We start from the raw sequence: 8,111 nt of genomic DNA on the forward strand, positions 1-8,111 counted from the left end.
TGACTGCAAAATATGTAAAGAATCAATCTGCCTTTCCCATGCAACTTTCGTCTGCCAGCCTTGCTTTTCTAAGTGTACCTGTGCTGCTTCTGCTGCAATTGAAACCACTGAAGATGAGTAGAAAATAATTAAGTAACATCTAAGTGCAATATCCTTTAAGTTTTTTTCCATAATTTTATATTTAAGCAATAGTTAAGTAAAGATAACTGGAGCCTATTTGGCGGTACTACCGAAAAGTGGTACTTTTAGTTTTAACCCCTTTATCCCATATGACGTACTATCCCGTCCAGGTGACCTGGGACTTAATTCCCAGTGACGGGATAGTACGTCATAGTGTTTAATGCGACATCGCGACTTAAATCGCGGTGATCGCATTAAATTTCCGGCGCCATTTTACCTGGAGGAAGATGGCGCCGACATCCCCGGGCATGGCTTCGCCCCCCCGGCCTCTGGATCGCTGTGATTGGCTGTTCAATTCTGAACAGCCAATCACAGCGTTCCTCATTGTTTCAGCCAATCGGAGCGGCTGAAACAATGAGGTCGCAGGCTAGGATCGAGTACCGATGTACTCGATCCTAGGGCCGGTGCCTGGCAACGCCAGGCACCGGCAAAAACCCCCCGGATTGGCGCGATCGCCGATCGTATCGATCGCACCAATCGCAGGGCACAGCGGCGGTATTACCGCTGCTGTGCCCTGCTGTACTGGCCTGGATCGGTGCTGCAATAGCACCGATCGTAGGCCAGAGCCTAGTGCAGGCCCAGCAGGGCCTGCAGAGGCTGATTGGCGCGATCGATGCGAACGACGATCGCGCCAATCACCGGGCACAGCGGCGGTGTTACCGCGCTGTGCCCAGCTGTTCCCTGCCCCGTGCCCGGCTTTTCCCTGCCCCGTGCCGGCTGTCATACCCCCTGCTGTAGCGGCCTGGATCGGTGCTGCCATGGCACCGATCACAGGCCAGTGACTAGTGCAGGCCCAGCAGGGCCTGCAGGAGCTGATTGGCGCGATCAATGATCGCGCCAATCACAGGGCACAGCGGCGGTCACGTTGTGACCGCTGTGTGCCCTGCTGGTGACCTGGCAGTGACCTGCCTAGGATCGGAGGGATCCTAGGCAGTTGCCATGGTCACCAAGCCCTGCAGGGATTGGTGGGATCGATGTTATCATTCGATCCCACCAATGACAGCTCACAGCAGCGGTGTGACCGCTCTCTGACCTGTCTGTCACCTGCAGGTGACCTGTGTGACCGCTCTGCAGGGGTCCTCACTCTAGCTGAGGAACTCCTGCTGAGTGGTCACACAGCCAGATCTTGTCTTGTTGGGCCTTGTGGTGCTACAGAAGCCTGTAACACCACAATCCCCTGCGATACAAAAAAGCGGAAGAAAGAAAACCAAAGAAAGAAAACCAAAGAAAGAAGAGAGACTACAAAAGGTAAGTGCTAACAGCCCCTACCCGGTCTCATTTCACCCCCCCATCCCCCCTTCCACCCATCCCCCCCTTCCCTCCCTTCTTTACCCCCTCCGTCCCTCTTTGCGCCGCCTCCGTGTGCACGTTTAGCAGCCGCCGAGCGTTGATTGGTGATGCAGTTCACCGATCAACACTCGTGCTCGCTTTTTTTTCAGCAGCCCCCTTTGCCCAATTCCGTACACCCATCCCGCAGCCGCCAAACTTTGATAAGTGACGCAGTTCACTTATCAGAGCTTGTGCCTGCCGTTTTCCTTTTTTTTTTTCTCCCACATCTCCGTGCGTTCACCCCGCGCGCATCTAACCCGTGCTTTCCTTTTTCTTCCCCCACATCTCCGTGCGCTCACCCTGCCGCGTCTAACCCGTGCTTTCCTTTTTTTTTTTCCCACATCTCCGTGCGCTCACCCCGCGCGCATCTAACCCGTGCTTTCCTTTTTTCCCCCCCACATCTCCGTGGCTCACCCCACCGCGTCTAACCCGTGCTTTCCTTTTTTTTTTTTCCCACATCTCCGTGCGCTCACCCCGCGCGCATCTAACCCGTGCTTTCCTTTTTTCCCCCCCACATCTCCGTGCGCTCACCCCACCGCGTCTAACCCGTGCTTTCCTTTTTTTTTTCCCACATCTCCGTGCGCTCACCCCGCGCGCATCTAACCCGTGCTTTCCTTTTTTTTCCCCCCACATCTCCGTGCGCTCAGCCCACCGCATCTAACCCGTGCGCTCACCCCGCGCGCATCTAACCCGTGCTTTCCTTTTTTTTCCCCCACATCTCCGTGCGCTCACCCCACCGCGTCTAACCCGTGCTTTTCTTTTTTTTTTTTTCCCACATCTCCGTGCGCTCACCCCGCGCGCATCTAACCCGTGCTTTCGTTTTTTTTTCCCCCACATCTCCGTGCGCTCAGCCCACCGCGTCTAACCCGTGCTTTCCTTTTTTTTTTTTTTTTCCCACATCTCCGTGCGCTCACCCCGCGCGCATCTAACCCGTGCTTTCCTTTTTTTTTTTTTTTCTCACATCCCCGTTCACACACCCAGCAGCCGCCAAACTTTGGTAAGTGACGCGGTTCACTTATCAGAGCTAGGGCCTGCTGTTTTATACTTTTCTTTCACAAGTATTTTTTTTTCCTTTAGCTTTTTCTTTTCAGAGTAGTTTGCACCAAGCACTATCCCCCAACACTTACACATAGTTACCAATAAAGTACACTCAAGCACCACACTTAAAAAAAAAATGTCCCGCTCGTCCCGTTCGTCCCAACAGCGCTATTCAGTGGAGGAGGCATATGCTTTCCTTGCCTCCAACACTGATAGCGAGGAAGAGGATCCCACTTTTCTTTATTTTTCTGATTCTTCCTCATCCTCTTCCCACTCCTCATCTTCCTCCTCCGGCCCTGCGGAACCGCCACGCAGATGCCGCAGGACAGAAGATGAGGCTAGGCCCACCATTGCTGAAGACGAACCAGCACACCCCACTGCGGATCCCATATGGACCAGGCCCCCCGAAAATTACGAGCCACTGATTCCTGATTTTGTGGCAGAATCAGGAATCAAGTTTGACACCACCGGCCTCACAGAACTAGACTTTTTCAAAGTCTTTTTCTCTGAGGCTTTCGTCAACCTTATGGTGGAGCAAACTAATCTGTATGCTCGGCAATTTTTGGACCAAAACTCGGGTTCATCATATTCTAACTGGTCTCCTGTAGACGCAGTTGAAATGATGCAGTTTTGGGGCCTGGTCCTCCATATGGGGATTCTGAAAAAGCCTGAACTTCGGCAATATTGGAGTGTGGATATTTTATATAACACTCCAGTATTCAGAATGGTCATGACCCGGACGCGTTTTGAGGCCATCCATAAATTCCTGCATTATTCCGATAATGCACGGTGTCCCGCACGAGATGACCCCAACTTTGACCGTCTGTTCAAAGTTCGGCCGGTCATCGAACACTTCAACAAAAAGTTTGCAGAAGTGTACGTGCCTCAAAGGGACATCTGCGTGGATGAGTCCTTAATTCATTTTAAGGGGCGGCTCGGATTCCGTCAATACCTGCCCAGCAAGAGGGCCAGGTACGGAATCAAACTCTACAAGCTGTGTGAGAGTACCTCAGGGTACACCCACAGCTTTAGAGTCTATGAGGGGAAGGACAGCAGGATTGAACCGCCTGAGTGTCCCCCTGTCCTGGGAGTGAGTGGGAAAATAGTGTGGGATTTGGTGCACCCACTGCTGGATAAAGGTTATCACCTCTATACCGATAACTTTTATTCCAGCATCCCACTCTACAAAACTCTCTTTGCGCGAGGTACCGCAGCCTGCGGTACTGTCCGCAAAAATCAGAGAGGCCTCCCAAAGACGCTACTTGGGCAGATTCTCAGAAAAGGTGAGAGCAAAGCCCAATATAGCGACCACCTGCTGGTTGTCAAGTACAAGGACAAAAGGGATGTCCTTCTGTTGACCACCATACACGGTGATGGCAGCGCCCTCAGCACTGTTCGGGGTACCTCTGCACAGGTCTTCAAACCAGACTGTGTACTTGGGTACAACAAAAACATGGGGGGCGTTGATCTCTCCAATCAACTCCTCCAACCGTACAGTGCTTTGAGAAAGGCCAGGGTGTGGTACAAAAAGCTGTCCGTGCACATCGTACAAATGGCAATGCTCAACGCTTTCCTGCTGTCACAATGTGCACGCAACACCGATACGTCGTACCTTCATTTCCAAGAGGTAGTGGTTAAGGCCCTGATGTTTGGCACGAGGGAAGGAGCGGGCCCCAGTACTTCTGGAACTGAAGGTGCACGTATCGTACCAGGCCAGCATTTTCCTGGGGGGGTCCCGCCAACTGAAGAAAAAGGTAAGCCGCAAAAAAGGTGCCGAGTGTGCTACAAAAGAGGAATTCGAAGGGACACCACCTATCAATGCGACACCTGCCCCGACAAACCTGGCCTGTGTATGAAGGATTGCTTTAAATTGTACCACACCTCCATGCACTACTAATTTACTTTCCAGGAAATAGAATAATTCCAAAGTTGGCACATCTACGTAGGTTCTCTGGGGGTCTACTTTCCAAAATGTTGTCACTTGTGGGTTTTTTTCCTGTTTAGGCACATCAGGGGCTCTGCAAACGGAACATGACACCCGCAGACGATTCCATCAAAGTCTGCATTCAAAAACGTCAGTACTTCCCTTTCGAGCCCCAACGTGTGCCCAAACAGTTTTTTCCCACATGTGGGGTACCAGCGTACTCAGGGCAAATTGGACAACAACTTTTGTGGTCCAATTTCTCCTGTTACCCTTGGGAAATTAAAAAATTGGGGACTAAAAGATCATTTTTGTGGGCAAAAAATAGGATTTTTTATTTTCACGCCCGGGCGTTATAAACTTTAGTGAAACACTTGGGGGTTCAAAGTTGTCACCACACATCTAGACAAGTTCCTTAGGGGGTCTAGTTTCCAAATTGGGGTCACTTGTGGGGGGTTTCCACTGTTTAGGCACATCAGGGGCTCCTCAAACGGAACGTGACAGCCGCAGACGATTCCATCAAAGCCTGCATTCCAAAAAGTCACTACGTCCCTTCCGAGCCCTGAGGTGTGCCCAAACAGTAGTTTTCTCCCACATATGGGGTACCAGCCTACTCAGGACAAATTGGACAACAACTTTTGTGGTCCAATTTCTCCTGTTACCCTTGGGAAATTAAAAAATTGGGGACTAAAAGATCATTTTTGTGGGCAAAAAATAGGATTTTTTATTTTCACGCCCGGGCGTTATAAACTTTAGTGAAACACTTGGGGGTTCAAAGCTGTCACCACACATCTAGACAAGTTCCTTAGGGGGTCTAGTTTCCAAATTGGGGTCACTTGTGGGGGGTTTCCACTGTTTAGGCACATCAGGGGCTCACCAAACACGACATGGCGTCCGATCTCAATTCCAGCTAATTTTAGCTTGAAAAAGTCTTATGGCGCTCCTTCCCTTCTGAGCCCTGCCATGCGCCCAAACAGTGGTTCCCCCCCACATATGGGGTATTGTCTTACTCAGGACAAATTGGACTACAACTTTTATGGTCCAATTTCTTCAGTTACCCTTGCGAAAATAAAAAATTTGGGACTAAACGATCATGTTTGTGGAAAAAATACATTTTTTTATTTTTACGCACGGGCGGTATAAACTTCTGTGAAGCACTTGGGGGATAAAAGTGCTCACCACACATCTAGATAAGTTCCTTAGGGGGTCTAGTTTCCAAAATGGGGTCACTTGTGGGGGGTTTCCACTGTTTAGGCACATCAGGGGCTCACCAAACACGACGTGGCGTCCGATCTCAATTCCAGCTAATTTTAGCTTGAAAAAGTCTTATGGCGCTCCTTCCCTTCTGAGCCCTGCCATGCGCCCAAACAGTGGTTCCCCCCCACATATGGGGTATTGTCTTACTCAGGACAAATTGGACTACAACTTTTATGGTCCAATTTCTTCAGTTACCCTTGCGAAAATAAAAAATTGGGGACTAAACGATCATGTTTGTGGAAAAAATACGTTTTTTTATTTTTACGCACGGGCGGTATAAACTTCTGTGAAGCACTTGGGGGATAAAAGTACTCACCACACATCTAGATAAGTTCCTTAGGGGGTCTAGTTTCCAAAATGGGGTCACTTGTGGGGGGTTTCCACTGTTTAGGCACATCAGGGGCTCACCAAACACGACGTGGCGTCCGATCTCAATTCCAGCTAATTTTAGCTTGAAAAAGTCTTATGGCGCTCCTTCCCTTCTGAGCACTGCCATGCGCCCAAACAGTGGTTCCCCCCCACATATGGGGTATTGTCTTACTCAGGACAAATTGGACTACAACTTTTATGGTCCAATTTCTTCAGTTACCCTTGCGAAAATAAAAAATTGGGGACTAAACGATCATGTTTGTGGAAAAAAATACGTTTTTTTATTTTTACGCACGGGCGGTATAAACTTCTGTGAAGCACTTGGGGGATAAAAGTGCTCACCACACATCTAGATAAGTTCCTTAGGGGGTCTAGTTTCCAAAATGGGGTCACTTGTGGGGGGTTTCCACTGTTTAGGCACATCAGGGGCTCACCAAACACGACGTGGCGTCCGATCTCAATTCCAGCTAATTTTAGCTTGAAAAAGTCTTATGGCGCTCCTTCCCTTCTGAGCCCTGCCATGCGCCCAAACAGTGGTTCCCCCCCACATATGGGGTATTGTCTTACTCAGGACAAATTGGACTACAACTTTTATGGTCCAATTTCTTCAGTTACCCTTGCGAAAATAAAAAATTGGGGACTAAACGATCATGTTTGTGGAAAAAATACGTTTTTTTATTTTTACGCACGGGCGGTATAAACTTCTGTGAAGCACTTGGGGGATAAAACTGCTCACCACACATCTAGATAAGTTCCTTAGGGGGTCTAGTTTCCAAAATGGGGTCAATTGTGGGGGGTTTCCACTGTTTAGGCACATCAGGGGCTCACCAAACGCGACGTGGCGTCCGATCTCAATTCCAGCTAATTTTAGCTTGAAAAAGTCTTATGGCGCTCCTTCCCTTCTGAGCCCTGCCATGCGCCCAAACAGTGGTTCCCCCCCACATATGGGGTATTGTCTTACTCAGGACAAATTGGACTACAACTTTTATGGTCCAATTTCTTCAGTTACCCTTGCGAAAATAAAAAATTGGGGACTAAACGATCATGTTTGTGGAAAAAATACGTTTTTTTATTTTTACGCACGGGCGGTATAAACTTCTGTGAAGCACTTGGGGGATAAAAGTGCTCACCACACATCTAGATAAGTTTCTTAGGGGGTCTAGTTTCCAAAATGGGGTCACTTGTGAGGGGTTTCCACTGTTTAGGCACATCAGGGGCTCACCAAACGCGACATGGAGTCCGATCTCAATTCCAGCTAATTTTAGCTTGAAAAAGTCAAATGGCGCTCCTTCCCTTCTGAGCCCTGCCATGCGCCCAAACAGTGGTTCCCCCCACATATGGGGTATCGTACTCAGGACAAATTGGACAACAACTTTTGCAGTCCAATTTCTCCTGTTACCTTTGGGAAAAAAAATTGTTGCTAAAAGATTGTTTTCATGACTAAAAAGATACATTTTCATTTTTTCTTTCAACATTGCTTTAGCTCTCATGAAGCACCAGAAGGGTTAATAAACTTCTTGAATGTGGTTTTGATCAGCTTGAGGGGTGCAGTTTTTAGAATGGTGTCACTTTTGGGTATTTTTTTCTATATAGACCCCTAAATGTGACTTCAAATGTGAGGTGGTCCCTAAAAAAATGGTTTTGTAAATTTTGTTGTAAAAATGAGAAATTGCTGGTCAACTTTTAACCCTTATAACTCCCTAACAAAAAAAAAAATTGTTTCCAAAATTGTGCTGATGTAAAGTAGACATGTGGGAAATGTTAATTATTAAGGTTTTTGCGTGACATATCTCTGTGATTTAAGGGCATAAAAATTCAAAGTTGGAAAATTGCGAAATTTTCTAAATTTTTGCCAAATTTCCATTTTTTTCACAAATAAACGCAGGTAATATCAAAGAAATTTTAGCACTATCATGAAGTACAATATGTCACGAGAAAACAATGTCAGAATCGCCAAGATCCGTTGAAGCGTTCCAGAGTTATAACCTCATAAAGGGACAGTGGTCAGAATTGTAAA

This window comes from Ranitomeya imitator, chromosome 2 (assembly GCF_032444005.1).
Source record: "Ranitomeya imitator isolate aRanImi1 chromosome 2, aRanImi1.pri, whole genome shotgun sequence".
Lineage (NCBI taxonomy): Eukaryota > Metazoa > Chordata > Amphibia > Anura > Dendrobatidae > Ranitomeya > Ranitomeya imitator.